The 16617-nt window shown below is 40.6% G+C and overlaps 1 pseudogene across 1 annotated transcript; it reads right to left on the bottom strand.

Annotated features, from left to right (window-relative positions):
• Positions 1-9600: 9600 nt before the first annotated feature.
• On the bottom strand, positions 9601-15758 carry LOC145431444 (histone H1 pseudogene; annotated as a pseudogene). Its single transcript, XR_013911745.1, has one exon. The product of XR_013911745.1 is annotated as a histone H1 pseudogene (transcript).
• Positions 15759-16617: the final 859 nt, after the last annotated feature.

Raw genomic sequence — 16617 nt, 5'->3', positions numbered from 1 at the left:
ATGTGACTCTTTGAGCTGGACAAAGTCTGCGATAAAGAGACAGATAAAATAAGAAATGGGTTGATGGGGTGTGAATAGAAGTGTAAGGGAGAGGTGATAAACAGTGTTGAGAGAGGGAAAGGTATTGAATTAGGATGAAAGGTGAGAAAGGGAGCAGGATGAGGTCGAGGCAATGAGCGGAAAGAGTGGGAGAGGTTAGAGGATGGAAAAAATGAGTAGTCTGGATGTCTGCATAGAGGGAAGGAATAAAGACAGAAAGGACAAGAGGAAATAAGGAAACAAAATAACTAAATACTAGCTGTTACTGATAGGAAAAGGCACTTTACAGGTAGAGAAGGCATGCTAACACATGAAGCAGGTGTAGAGACAGGTGGAAGAGAAACGTAATGAGGAAGAGAACAGCAGCAATGAGCAAGAGGTGCATAATAGAAAATAGAGATTAGGGGAGAAAGCAGGAATAAGCACACAAAGCCTGTGTTGGCTGTCAGCATCCATCTTTAAGATAAGAGCTGCAGCTACATGATCTGTTTTCCAGCATTACAGATGAAAGCGAGCGCTCCTGTGCGGCAATCAGATCAGCCGTGTGTATCGCCATTGTTGCCACTAGCCGGGATGATTTTCTCAGCAACACAGCTGAATGATGCACACTGCCAAGCATTGTGGAGCAAACAATGGTACAAGTCTTTGTGCACAAAAGGCTGATCTAGCTTCAGCTGTGCCATGGTTCTGCAATCACACTGACAAGATTAGTAAATAGACATATAATGCTATATCTCTGTTAACTGAAGTAAGCCAAAGATTTTTTGAGGTCTTGTCATTCCAGGAAAGTCACAACGCAAACTCACGGAATGTCAACTGGTAACAGTAACTATAACACATAACATTTTAGAGCTGTTAAGTTAATGCTGACCGTGTAAATCGACTGAAACAACGACAACATAGCATGCTGTTCTCTAGCTACAATTTACAAGTGTGTCTTAAAAAAAATAGAAAATTGGGAAAATTTTTCACAATTAAATTCAAAAGGTTAAACTTTAAATAATCTATGTTCATTGTAAATAAGTGAAATATATCAAAGATTTCTTTTGTTTGTTTTGTTTTTTCCACATTAATTTAGATGACTGTGTCTTATAGCTCATCCCAGAAAGTTGATTCTGTTCATCTGGATGAACAGAATGGGTGGGAGGAACGTTTAATTTCTCATCCAAGAGGAAGACTAAGGAAGTCATTTGAATAAGTAACAAAATAAGAATAATATTTCTGAGATTTTCCTACCTTCTTACGGTAGGCTATTAGAATATTTTCTAAGATCAGTCAAGTATTTTCAATACAGCAATGTCCAACTTCTGAAAAGCATGTTCATTTACACACTCAGTACTTGGTTGGAGTTCTTTTACCATGAATTGCATCAGTTGTATCAATGTAGGATGGCATGGAGTGAGCAGGCTGAAGCTGCTGAAGAGAGTGAAACCCAAATACAGGTCGTCTGTGTTTTTCCATTGGGTGATTATTTTTTTTAAATATAAAAATTCCTCTTGACAGTACTCCATACAGTCTCTGTGGGTTATATGTGAGGTGAATTAGCTGGCCAATTAAGCACAGTAATTACATGGTCAGCAAACCATTTCATAGTACTTTTAGGACCATGGGTAGGTGCTAATTCCTGGTGGGGGAAAAAGTAGGCATTTCCGTAAAGGTTGTCAGCAGATAGAAGTGCTCTAAAATATACTCACCTTAAATCACCACAGACTAGGACCATGAGTTCCCAAAAAGAGGCAATTTTCTTTTCATCTGAAAAGAGAACTTCGTCTGCTAAGCAGCAGTTCAGTCTTTCAGTGCTAAAGTCTAAAGTCCCCAAGCAGGACAACACAATCACCAGATGGCACACCCAACTGTCCCCCACCTAGTGACTCCAAGAAGATGGGGGACAGTTCTTTTTATAAGTTGCAGTAGATATTTGATGCATAAAGGGTGTAACTAGCCTGATGATGTTCACGCCCCTGCAAGTCCACTCGAACTACATTTTGACTCAACTACTGTTTCAGTTATGAGTGCTCAGTAGCATAAAAGAATAAATCATGTTTTCATTCACACAGCACCAATGCTGCAGATATGTTTAACACTTGAGCACTTCACCCTATAATTTACACATCAATCTGAGCAACTGCAGGCTAATGGACTGGGGTTGGGATTTGGTAATGGAAATGACATTTCCTTCATTTGCAACAACCCAGCGTACATTTATGAGAACCATTAAAAGTGTTTATCACTAAATTATTCAAATCAATGCACTTGATTAGCAATATCAGGAAGTTAGATGTCAGCATTGATCTGTTAAAATCAGTAAATTTTAAGTTGGTGCTTTTAGAACTGTTTTTGTAATTATTACATGTCAGTGCTATGTGTCTTAGTGGTATACATTTGGTAGTAATAGATGAGAGGGATAATGCATAAAATGAAAGAAATGATATAAAAACATTGAATTAGCTAGGCTTTGGGGAAGGGACTCAAGAGAGAGTGCCTGGCAGCCAGGTCTTAGCCCATGGAGCCATGGAGATTGACAGATAGTCAATCAATGTCTGCAGTGATGCAGATGCTGTATGAGTCTATTGTAATGAAGAGTGAGCTAAGTGTGATGGATGGATAAAAGACATTGCCTCATCTAAACTTTACTAGTGGTACAAAGTTAGCTGGAATTGTCCTTTATTCCAGTGAAACATAGTATCAAATGATTTAATAACTAGTGAACAGTAAAATAAACTTTAAAAAATTATAGTATTTTTGGTCATCTGGTTCCTCAGGACAGGGGGCTACAGCAGTGAGTTTAAAACCCTCAAGTTCTTTTGGTTTATCTGTACACCTTTCTGTGATACTTGCAGTCCATTACCTGATTGACTCTATAACATAGTTTCTTGTAGCTTTCTAGCTTTGTAATCCATTCCAGACTGATAGATGTCAATGACTCAGCTATTCCTCAGTTTCTTTAGATCATGGCGTTATGTGTTAACCTTTAGAATACTTCACTTAGTTAGACAGGTTTCATTTAAGCGATTTCTTGATTCAGTAGGTTTAACAGTGATCAGATATGTGTGTGGTTAATGAGCTTGAACACAGCTTTTCAACAAATGTGGTTAATTGCAGTTAATTCATTGCTTAACAAGGAAGGAAAGTGATTTTTTTTATATAGGGCCAGAAAGGTTTGGGTAGCATTTTCCTTTTAATTGATGAATTTGAAAACCACATATTTGTTTTGGTCATTTTATCTTAATATAAACATTTATTTGAGGATCTTAAACATGTAGGTGTGCTAAGTCCACAAAAAAACTAAAATGTTGACAATCTGGCACTGAACAAGTGAGAAATAGGATTGCTTCTAATAAACTACTGTGCAATCTTTTTTGCAACCACAAGAGTTACCCCCTGCTGTCAATTACAAAGAAAGCAGTTTTTAAGCATTCACATTCATTTTTCATACACTGAATGTGAATATAACCATTCAGTTCGCACCGTGCATCCCCTTTCAAACACTGAACTCAATAGGCCTTTTGCAGTCACAGCATGGATTGACAGAAAAAGCAAAAGGTCAAGCGCACATCATTGTGGGTGGAAGTTCCTCATTTCTAAGTCATAGCTGCAGCATTCATGATAGCTCAGTAGGTAAAGTGGTCGCCCCATGATCGGAAGGTCGGCGGTTCAAATTAGTGGGCTGCCCACTGCTTCACTGAGTGAATGGGTCAAATGCAGAGAAAAACAAGTAATTTCCCCATGGGGATCAATAAAGTATCCATTATTATTATTTAGCAACCCAGTACTGACCTCTCGGTTGCATAGGTGAGTTTGATTTTTATCACTTAGTGAGCTCTTGCATGAATTGATCATTTGTGAGGCATAAAAACATAATGATGCAATTTTTAAACTTACTGCATGGTTGTGCATTTTGAGTGCTGTTCAAAAACTGCTATCATGAGTTCCTGCTCATTCTGACAGTCAGCAAATGACAGTCAAGCATGATGAGCACTGAGCATCACTTGAGGTAAGATGAGCTCAGAGCTCCACTCGCCATATTTCTACATGGATTTTTAAAAATTGTGTCCCGCAGCACTTGACACATAACTTTTTCTCTGGTGCAATTCCTGATTGACTTTCTTTCCATTCTTCTGTGGCTTAATGTGAGAATTAAACTGCAGCTTAGCTCCAGTTTACAGCTTAAGATAAAAAAAATAAATAAATAAATAAATCCAAAATGCAAGTGATATAAAAGCATTTCACTGAGGTTGTGTTGTGGTTCCCCCTCACCTTCAGAGTTGTATTCTATAAAGGAAGTTCAACACAACTAAGCTTTCTTTGCTTAGCTAGCTCGGCAAATCCTGTAGTCCCAGTCAAAAAACAGTGGTTTTCAACTTTCTCTGTGAAGTCGGCTTTGTGTGTACGCTCCACAAAATTAGTGCCGCCTCCAAGTCATAGACATTAACAGATGATGATGATAAAATGGTGATTAAAAATGTATGAAGATAAAACAGTAAAATGCAACACTTTTGCAAACAAGACAAGAGATTAATGTTGCAGAAAACTAATCTAGTGATTTAGTGCAGTGAGTGGTAAAACTAACATTTTAATTCAAGTTATTTCAAGTTGCACTTTCTGAAACTGGATACATTTAAACATTAAAGGTTACTGTCCCATTGCCTTACAGAGAAGCTGGGGGCATAGCTTTGACTGACAGGAACATGAACAGGTACACTTGGGGTGAGTTCTGTGTTGTAGTACCTGTAACTCCAGTAAAATAACAGACTTATGATTATGATCAAGTATAATAGCATTTATGCGTTTTCTGCATCACAAAATTAATACACAATTTGCATGCATAATACATCATTTGCACATCCTTGTCAATACAACACACAGTGTGCATTTCATTCAAAGGTTTTAGCAAGGCACACTTTGACAACTCAAAAAACATGCATCTCTAGCACAGAATCTATCACCCTATTTTATATTATATAGGGAGTGCAGAATTATTAGGTAAGTTGTATTTTTGAGTAATAATTTTATTATTGAACAACAACCATGTTCTCAATGAACCCAAAAAACTCATTAATATCAAAGCTGAATGTTTTTGGGAGTAGTTTTTAGTTTTAGCTATTTTAGGGGGATATCTGTGTGTGCAGGTGACTATTACTGTGCATAATTATTAGGCAACTTAACAAAAAACAAATATATAATAATATAACATCTCCACATTCACAAATATACGTTTCTGACATTCAAAAGCAAAACAAAAACAAATCAGCGACCAATATAGCCACTTTTCTTTGCAAGGACACTCAAAAGCCTGCCATCCATGGATTCTGTCAGTGTTTTGATCTGTTCACCATCAACATTGCGTGCAGCAGCAACCACAGCCTCCCAGACACTGTTCAGAGAGGTGTACTGTTTTCCCTCCTTGTAAATCTCACATTTGATGATGGACCACAGGTTCTCAACGGGGTTCAGATCAGGTGAACGAGGTGGCCATGTCATTAGTTTTTCTTCTTTTATACCCTTTCTTGCCAGCCACGCTGTGGAGTACTTGGACGCGTGTGATGGAGCATTGTCCTGCATGAAAATCATGTTTTTCTTGAAGGATACAGACTTCTTCCTGTACCACTGCTTGAAGAAGGTGTCTTCCAGAAACTGGCAGTAGGACTGGGAGTTGAGCTTGACTCCATCCTCAACCCGAAAAGGCCCCACAAGCTTATCTTTGATGATACCAGCCCAAACCAGTACTCCACCTCCACCTTGCTGGCGTCTGAGCCGGACTGGAGCTCTCGGGCCTTTACCAATCCAGCCACGGGCCCATCCATCTGGCCCATCAAGAGTCACTCTCATTTCATCAGTCCATAAAACCTTAGAAAAACCAGTCTTGAGATATTTCTTGGCCCAGTCTTGACGTTTCAGCTTGTGTGTCTTGTTCAGTGGTGGTCGTCTTTCAGTCTTTCTTACCTTGGCCATGTCTCTGAGTATTGCACACCTTGTGCTTTTGGGCACTCCAGTGATGTTGCAGCTCTGAAATATGGCCAAACTGGTGGCAAGTGGCATCTTGGCAGCTGCACGCTTGACTTTACTCAGTTCATGGGCAGTTATTTTGCGCCTTGGTTTTTCCACACGCTTCTTGCGAGCCTGTTGACTATTTTGAATGAAACGCTTGATTGTTCGATGATCACGCTTCAGAAGCTTTGCAATTTTGAGACTGCTGCATCCCTCTGCAAGATATCTCACTATTTTTGACTTTTCTGAGCCTGTCAAGTCCTTCTTTTGACCCATTTTGCCAGTAGTAGGCTTTCGAGCCTATACAGCTTGGAGTAAGACAACATGCATGAAGAGGATGAAGTGGACAAAATACTCATTTGCCTAATAATTCTGCACTCCCTGTATATCTATATCATACTTAAAATGTGCTATAAATAAAAGAGTCAGTGAATACAAAGTGTTTCCAGCTGGTTTTAAAATTTAAAAACCTGGAGCATAACCTGCTTCCAAACAGATTATGTGTTCAGCACAAGTTACCACGGTGATTAAGCCAGATAAAAAGAGATCCACTTTCATGACACAGAAAACTCTCACTTTAAGGTTGACATAGCTCACTAAGCCATTCATATTGATTCATAGTACACCCCTCAGGTGCAACCCCACCATCTCCCCATCTCCCTCCAACCTACTGCGTCTTTTCTCCCTGTATTGTGTGTGTGTGCTTACCTGGCTACCTAGGCTTTAGGTGATGCACCTGCTGCTCATTATACATGAGAATTTTTTTTGTCTTACATAAGCTGTTTGTCCTCCTCTGTCACATACCCCTCCCCAGTGTGTCAACCTGTCCCACTCAAAACTTCCCAGTGATTATGTCTGTGGAATCCAGGAAAGCCTCAGCTGTGTTGAAGTCTGAGCAAGCTGGACTCAAAACTAGAAAAGACAACAGAAGATTGATTTTCTAAAACTTGAAGTAGAATTCTAAGTTGCTATACTTACTTGTGTTAACAATTAAAAATCCTGTTGAATTTTTCCTGTTGCATCCATCAGTGGGTGGCATGGCATCGGATTTTTTTTTTTGCATGGTAAATGTAAATAAAATAATGCAAAATAGCACTGCTAGATTTAATGGATTAAATTTCCTTTTTAAACTAAATTACATGGATTAATTACAGTAGTTAAATAAAATTATCTGATTTCATTTCACGTATCAACACTTTCGAATTGAGCACAAGTTCATGCGTAGTTCTGTGAGGCACAAGTGGAAAGCTGTTTGTAAACAGTACAAGCCTAAGGGTGAATAAAGAATTTCATAACACTTTGTGAATAATAAGGACCATCAGAATTTTATTTTCACTTTAAAGTCTCTCTAGAATTTAGGAAGTTTAGAAAATGTAAGCCAATAAATAATTACATCAGTGTATTGGGAAAACTGAAAAAGAGCCCCTGTGAAAGTATGCTGTCATCTTTTTCCAGTTACATTCCAAACCAGAATCTATTTTTGTCTCTGTTGACCTGATATATATTTAGATATATTGACTCATATTTGGCTGCTTCTGCTGTCAACAGCTTGTGCATCTTTGCTGCTGATACAAGAGCAATAAATCCAGTCAACTCATGACAACTCAATCAGAAAAATGTGTCATCAGTGCCGTTTGAAGGTCTTGGATAGTAGACTGTATTGTTATTCCACAGAATCAGTTCCAGAAGCATCTATTTTTCAATCCCAAGTCAGGATGCCAAATTTTAAGTGCCAAAACAAAATGGAAAAAACAACAACAACCCCAAAGCAAACAAAAATCATTCGTCTTTTCTGCGGTGCTTTTGGCAGTTGGCTGCAACTGAAAGAGACATGCTTCCAACACTTCATTAGTACGAACTATGAAATTAATCCTCAAACGCATTCCACATACACAAACGCATGAAAGCATATTTTATGCACATAAACACAAACATGTAAGCAAACATAAATGCATGTTATGTAGTGTTTTTGTATACACTAGGAAAAGAAAATGGGATGGCGCCATGTCTGAGACATTAATATTGCACCATCTTGTAATATTTAATATGTTAATTAAAGTGCCCTGTGGGAATAGAGTCTTAAACATGCTTCATCAAGCTAGTGCAAAATCACCATCTTTTAACACAGCAAGGTCTGTTCACGCACACAGCTACATGGGTATAATAATCATTGTGTATGTGCTTTATTGTGTGATCAATTTTGTGTTGGTTTTACACACTGCGATCAGACCCCGTTAGCCACGCTACAATGCTGTGACTATTTATGTAGCCCCCTGTTGTATTAATATAGGATGCTTATTAATACAAGCAGTGAAATTAATTGTTCTATGCATGGCATGTTTGGAAAACAAATACAGGATGACACAGCTAAGCAATGTCATATGTTGCTCAATGAATTATGTATGTATAATAGATAATCCACATTTTTAATTTTACCTCAATATTTTATAAATATAACCTTTATTATTTGTTACTATAATCTAAAAATATTGCCTATCAATCATATAACTAAACAATACATACACATAATGCAAAATGTTGAGAAACAAGCTTAAGCTTAACAAGCAAATTAGCTTAAAGACACAAAAAAGGCTCAAAATTGCAGGTCTTGGTTTATTTTTTAATTATTTAGATGAATTTGATCGTCCATAGACCTGTTTAACTGACTGACATTAGTCTTGAATTCAGCAGTTTGGCACTGATTTCCAAATGGCATTAGCTATGCTACTTACCAAACTTTGTAACCGACTTTGAGGGATCACTCGAGGCCTGGAGTAAAGCTTACATGGGGGGAATAAATTGCACAGACTTAAGTTAATTCTGTTCCCATGAAAGTCAATAGCAGTTCTGTCACTTTAGTTTATGCCTAGTTTTGTTTCAGTTGAGTGCACAGAGCAGGCTGCTCCTGTGTAATCTAAAAGAACAGAGATGCCAATTGCCCTTAACACCTACTGGTTTCAAGATATTTTAATAATTTCCAGATATTATTTCCTATCAAAGTGCAATCAAAAAGTTCCATGACTTTAACCATAGACATAAAAAATACTGGCATCGGCCTGTAGTATAAATTTGAAAGTCTTAGGTTTTTTTCAGAAAATGGTAAATGGCCTGTATTTATATAGCGCTTTACTAGTCCCTAAGGACCCCAAAGCGCTTTACATATCCAGTCATCCACCCATTCACACACTAATGATGGCAAGCTACATTGTAGCCACAGCCACCCTGGGGCGCACTGACAGAGGCGAGGCTGCCGGACACTGGCGCCACCGGGCCCTCTGACCACCACCAGTAGGCAACGGGTGAAGTGTCTTGCCCAAGGACACAACGCCCGAGACTGTCCAAGCCGGGGCTCGAACCAGCAACCTTCCGATTACAAGGTGAACTCCCAACTCTTGAGCCACGATTGCCCCTCGTGAAAGCTCCTTAGTATCTGTACTTGTGGGATGAATTTGAAAATCCCACATTGCTCCTTTCTCGAGTTAGTAATTGATAGGTTTGTAGCATAAACCTATTCGCTGGAACGTTAAGACAATATAATTACACTGCAAAGCAAGACACAAGTAGGCAAACTTCTTCATGGTACTCGTGCACGGGAGAGAACCGGACAGGCACCGTTCCTTCGCTTGACCCCAGTTGCTCTCGTCCGTTCTCCCATACACTGTCCTTTTATTGAGGTTACATGAATATGCATAAGTTCATTAACATATGACGTCTACATACACAAAGAGTACCTTGCCTGTGTGTGTGTGTGTGTGTGTGTGTGTGTGTGTGTGTGTGGACTGCTGATCAAAGGGTCAAACATCCTTGGTCAGGAAGAGGGTAGCCTCCCCCTCACCCTAGAAGGTTCATCCTAGATAACACGGTGAGGAAGTCCTGCAGTTCATCTAAACAAAGAGCACTTAGACTAGAACAGACGCAACTACGTTAATCCTACCATAAAATAATAAGACACGGTATGACCTCTCATGCTCCCAAAGTGCTGTCTAATACACACAAAGTTTGCAGACTATCAAGGATCAAAACCTCTACCAATCTACAACTAATTACAAAACTCTAAGCATACATAAGTAAATATTTCTAAGCATAAATGACAATCAACAATACAAATCTAACATTTCCCCCCTTTTTGACCTTTATGCCTGAAAAGTTCCCAGGTATGAATACCTCATGTCTGACAGTTTCAATGCAAACATTTTTATACTCAGCATATGTCAAATCACCCTAAATTACTGAAAAGGTACACAGTTCAACAAATGTATTAGCAGTTATCCCATTCATTGAGCTCATCTCATGGCAAACTGCATCTTACGAGCAAACAAAGAAATTGTTAATTTAATAGTGAAAATAAAAAAGTAACATTTTCAAAAACATCTCAGCTTGGTAATGCTTCCTCCAGGTGTGCACATCACATGCCTCTCTGCAGAGTGGTTTGAGTTCTGCAGGGCGTCATGAATGTCTCTTCCAGTTGTTTCCATCGTTGTCCATAGGACCAGAGTCCAAATGTATGTAGAATAAACATTCAAACATACCAGTTGGTTTTGTTGTTTGTCAACATGGTTCTCAGCTATTTCCAAAGCTGCAGACCTCTCAGCACTCTAGTTTTATGGCCTCCCATTACCTCACTTCAGGCCTTCGTCCTGTGAGGGGGATATTTATGACTCCTTCATTGTCCTTCATTGTCCATACTCTGCAGAAAACACCTCTGTGGAAAGGGTGAAGGGTTGTCTTACTGCTATTATGATCCCAGCAGCCTTCAGAGTGTCATCGTATGCACAGTACAGTGGCACAGCGTTAGGTGATGTTCATAGGAAACTGCTGTCATCACCACCATAGCTTCTGGTTCCTGTGCTTTTCACAGAATCATGATGTCATCCTCGAACTCCTTCTACGCTGTCGATGGAGCTTGGCACGCTCCTCATCCCCTGAGTGTTTATGTTCCAACGCTGCTGAAGGTTTAAGGCAGAGCACGTCGTACACCTTAGTCGTCTTCCTCAGCGTCAATATTGAATCTTTCATTGTATTTAAAATCTTGCTGTGGGAAGTCTCCTCTTGATTTCCTGGAAGCTCAGTAGCATGTCTGCTGTGCTGAAGATGATCTCTGATCCTCCTGAAGCCTCTCTCCCATCTTGTGGACGATCCTCTCCTCTATTTTGCAGGCAGTTTCATGGTCCTTGCTGTGGCTCCAAGGTCTGATTTCATGATGGGCCCCAACCAGCTTGATCTTTGACCTCAACCACTGCCTGGTCCTGTCAGCTATGCGCTTCTCACTGGGCCTCTGAAGATTTCTCAGGAGATTACTGCTGCACCTGTATTTCCTTGCTAGGAAGACAAACTATTTGGAGAGTATGTCAACAATCATCAAACCACATTCTTTAGTTCAGTGAACTTCACTTATAGGCCATCAAAGCCTCATCTGAACATGGGTGCACCACTTGCATAGGTTTAATATTTGTAAATAAACGGCTAATCACACAAATCACTGCAACAATAATAAAAAACATTGTTTCATGTTAATCCTGGACCCCTCCTCTTGACGCATGGACACACCCATGCGTCAACCCACCAAACCTGGATTCCTGTCTTAAAGAAAAAGATTAGCTAGATCATATCCCAGGCAACATCAGGGCATCTCCTCCCCTGGAGCAGCACCACCCTGGACCTATAATCCTGCAACGAAAATGTTAGCGTGTTTTGCATATTAAGTTTGCTTAACACCGGGCTCTCCCAGGAGCCTGCATACACACCATCATGGCCTGGAAAACAAAATCTGGAAGTAAAATCAAACTCCATACCTGTAAACAATTGTATCATAAGGACAAGAAGCATTCAACATCAGCAAGACAAGTGTCATGTGCAGGTTTTCCCAAATCAGTAAACTACAATTATTTTCATAAGTCGCCTCAGACATGGATCATCCCATGTACTCAGGCAACATTAATGTAATCGGTGACTGCTCTTAAGCAAAGTCACTCCACTTATATATTACTATGGGCTCAAAAGTGGCCAGCTAATGAGCCCATATCAAACTATCCCAGAAACACTGTATCTCTTATTTGTTTTACTCATGTCACTTGTCCGTTTCAGCTGAATCTTCCACAGCATTCTCAAAGAAACTAACATTAGCAATACACATTGACTGTAGTCAGACAGAGGTCAGACACAGGTCAACAGGTTCCAGAGGTGCCATAAAAACACCATAAAGTCAACCCTAGCTGTGGAAAGAAGTAACACCAGTTCTCAACACAGGAAATTTCACACATGTTATTCACATTATCAAAGTAACCTTCACATTTTCCCATCAACACAATGCAACAGCATCACCACTCACAACCTGTAAACACAGTTTTCCTCACACATAAACCCAGAAATCCTGTAGTAGGAAAAAACATCAACCAGTTGTCCTGGTATAAATCGCATCATCAATTCACATGAAGAACTGGCATGCTGTAAGAAAAGAAAATGCAAATATTAGCGCTTGCGCAGGCGTATGCATACTTTGTCACAGATATCTCTGTGAGCAACTCAAGCCTATGAATAACACACCTGATAAATGCACAGACACAGAAAATGGCATTTAAAAGGTTAAATCATCATGCAACCTCGAGTGTTGCTGTCATCTTTCTGCTCCTGTAAAAGGAAACACATGGGTTCATCTGCACCTTTGTCAGGTGGGGGTTAGCTTCACACAATCATGTTCAGTCAGTCAGCCAGTTATTTTAAAATTCTTACTCATTCACTCAGTGGTTCCTTCTTTTGCTAATTGTGGAAATTATCATCGCATTCGTTTCCACGCTCAGCAAAACGACGTTATTTCAAAAAGAAAAATAATTTAGACTGGATTTCCTCGTTGAATCCTTTTTGGGGGGGACTCTCATTTCCTAATTGTCCCAAATAAGTGGCTTTCTCCTGAACCCATTTTAAATGTGGAGAAACTCACTTGCAACAATTTTCTTGACGACGTGTAACGCTTTTAATTCCCGACTCGCAGATCTGCTCAAAGAAAAGAAATTCACAAGCAAAAATCAGTGCTTGTTCAAAAATGAAAAATAAAAAATAACAGAGATTATCAAACCAAACTCTCAGTGCACTGTGAAAGTATCAAAATAAAAAGGCCTTGTTAAGTCATGACACAAACTCCTCATCATCTTCACAACAGGAGAAGAATCATCAGCTAGATTCACTCCAAACCAACCATCAGCTGCACAACACACAACATAACCCTAATGTCATATTAGCTATGAGTTTAATCACCCGGTCTGTGCTCTTCACTCATTTAAGCCACAGATCTATTTTATTCAATTTTTCCTTTTTCCCTTCATCATAAAACATGTGACATGCTGTCATGCACTTCACAAAAGACGTTTGTTCTGATGTATTCAGAGTTGTGTATCTAAATACAGGATTCACTCGCACATCAAAACAGGAAACTCAGTGTTTTAGAGTCTCCACTCAACACACAACAACTCCAACACATCTCATTCACTCATACTAGAATTCAGTCACCTTTCATTAATCTAAGAACCGATCAACTAATTTGCATATCAGCTATTAACCCACTAAGTTGACAGGACAACAGGAAAGCATGTTCAAAATAGTATCACAAAAGACAATTTCCCTCATACAGTAAATTACATGTGCTGCCTCAATCAAGCAGGAAGCTTCTCCCAATTTACCATTTTAACAACTAAATTTATTGTCTGATCACTGGTTGGTCAAACCAGGATCTTTTTTCCCACAAAAGTTAAACTGTTGTCCTGCAACCTGGAGAGTCAATTTTTTGCATTGGATAAATTCAGTATTTAATAACAAGTGTCTGCTAAATTGACACTATTTTAACACTGATGAAAGATAACAAGCTAATTTTCATTGCATGTGTGTTATTAGGCAGGTTTAATGCAGGTCTGTGGAGCTGCATCTCCAGCAGAGCATGTTTTCTGCCTTTCCTACACACTTCTCTGCTATTTGATCATTTCTTAACTAATGTGCTATGAGTCTTCATGAGTCATTTTGTGTTTGGAATTGTTAGTAGGGTTAATGCATGTTCTGCTTGTGTGTGTGTGATTTTGTATATGTTTCTATTTTCGCAATGTTTCAGACTCCGTCTCAATTTTCCAACTTAAGCAGTCAGTTTTCTTTTCCCCAGGTTTGCTAACCCAAATTTTGATTTCCCACATTAAATAATTCCTATGTGTTCTCACCTAGTCTTCTCACTCTGTTGTCCTCTCACTCTTTTGTCCTCTCCCACTTCAACAGTCCCGGCAGTTCTGCTTCAGCTTTGTCTTGTCTAGTAGCTGAAGTGCTGCTGCTGCCTTCTTGGGCGACTTCTTAGCAGCTGCTGCCGGTTTCTTGGCTTTGGCCGCGGCGGGCTTCTTGGCTTTGCTCTCAGTAGCCTTGTTCATCTTGAAGGATCCGGAGGTCCTGGTGCCCTTGGTCTGCACCAGAGTGCCCTTCGCCACCAGGCTCTTGATGGCGGTCTTGACACGGGCCTTGTTCTTGTCCACATCGTAGCCTCCGGCAGCCAGAGCCTTCTTGAGAGCGGCCACAGACAGGCCGTTGCGCTCCTTGGAAGCGGCCACGGCTTTCACAATCAGCTCGCCCACGCTGAGGCCGACCTTCTTGGGCTTGGAAGTCATCGTCTTCTTCTTTTTGGCCTGAACCTCGGCGCAGGGCGTGTTTATGATGGAGCCTTTCCCACCACAGCGCTGGCACGTTGAACGCATCATGAAGGGTCCATTTCTTTCATGTCGCTAGCCGCATGTGGCTTGCCCGAGTCACTCAGTCCTTTTTGAGCATTTCAACATGCTGCCGCCGCAGACCCTGGCCTCAGATCCAGCAAGTTTAGCGCGCTGATCTCCAAAAAAGTCCCGAAGGCCAGAAAGACGTCAAATAAGTGTCTCGTGCTGAGAACTCAAACAAAAACTCCTCTTCCCGCTGCCATCTTGCTCGCCCCTCCGTGAAATTCAACCAATCAGACAGGAAGATGGGTTTGCTTTCTTCTTCTGCTGCTGTTTATCCACATTGCTGCTGCTTTGCTGGGACTTTTTGTGCTCAGGACTTGCTGCTGTCTCTTTATCATGTTATTGCTTTGGAGCTGCATTCCTTATCTTCAGGGAGGAGTGAGCTCGCTTGTGAGGTTGAGAAACACATGGCACTGTAAATAAGTCAGCCAGAAACTTGGCCTGCATGTTTCCAATGATGTTAAACTATAACTTTCTTCCGACTGTTGCATGTGGAAAATTGATACAGGTCTGCTTTTCACCTGAAAGTGACAAACTAAAACATGTTCATTATTATCATCACTGCTTAATCAACACACATCTCTCTCTCTCTCTCTCTGTCTGTGTTTGTGTGAACAATCCTTTCTTAAAAGCAGAAAATGACATTGTAGTTGTTTTTCGGCTGATCAACACAAAACCTTTTTCCTATGATTATTTCTCTTCGTCTACAATGTAGTAATTTGTCTCTTTTTCACTCTTTTTTTTTTCTTCTTCACAATAGCTGGTGGTCTGCAAAATCACCGCTCTCACTCACAATCAGAGGCAATCACTTTTGCACAGTGCACAAAAACACTGTGATGTCAGACACATTCACACTCACTTTTTCATCTGCATAAATAAACCATATGGCTGGAGATATGTGCCATGGTGATCCATAAGCATGATCACCAGTTTATTTAATTATTTTTAATCCAACAAAACAAATAAACAAAAACGTGATGCTGATGCTACACACACACACGAGTCAAGGTGCAGAAAAACTGCTCATGGAAACGCTGCACACCATTTATAAGCCTGCGATTAACCGCACGGCTCAGGTCTGCGTGACTGCGCTCGCGTGAACCCGCGCAGCTGTGGAGCCGTCGCTCTCTCTTTTTTTTACATAAATACTTTGTGCTGCCAGGAGCAAAGTCCAGCACAAACGTCTGTCTCCCTCCGACTCACTCTTGGTTGCTTAGAAACCCATGATAACAACAACAGTCGGTGTCACAGACCACATGTTCTGCTCCGCACACACAACAACAACAACAACAACGACGACGACAATGACAACAACACAAAATAGGCCTACTGTCCAGCACAATCTGGACCCCGCGGAACTTCTCAACACCCCACTGAGCGGTGGAGAACTCACTACAGTACCCCACACAGCGGTCTGTATTTCGCCCCACTAAGACGGCGAACCAAAAAAAGTTCGAACTGCGCAACTCTGCGACTTAATGCTTCTGTACAAAAAACCCCACTGAGCGGCCTTGTACATCGCCCCACTTAGACGGCGAATTTTAGCCCCACTGAGCGGCCACGGACAACGCCCCACTGAGCGGCGAAGACGTAATTTTAGCCCCACTAAGCGGTCACGGACAACACCCCACTGAGCGGCGAAGACGTACAGTTATAGAGTTGGACTCTAAACTTACTCGGTGTTGCTTAGCGTGTAATATCAGCCTCGAATCCCGCCAATCGCCATTCATCGAGGAGAAAAGACATACAGCGAATCCACAGGAACTTCCTGGCTGACGTCAGTCTTTCAGCGTGTCCCTCCTCCCCTCGGTGAATGCGATTCCAGGGCTCCGGCATCGAAGGACCAATTAAT

Source organism: Astatotilapia calliptera, chromosome 10, assembly GCF_964374335.1.
Source record: "Astatotilapia calliptera chromosome 10, fAstCal68.1, whole genome shotgun sequence".
Lineage (NCBI taxonomy): Eukaryota > Metazoa > Chordata > Actinopteri > Cichliformes > Cichlidae > Astatotilapia > Astatotilapia calliptera.
This window is presented reverse-complemented; position numbering and strand designations above follow the sequence as displayed.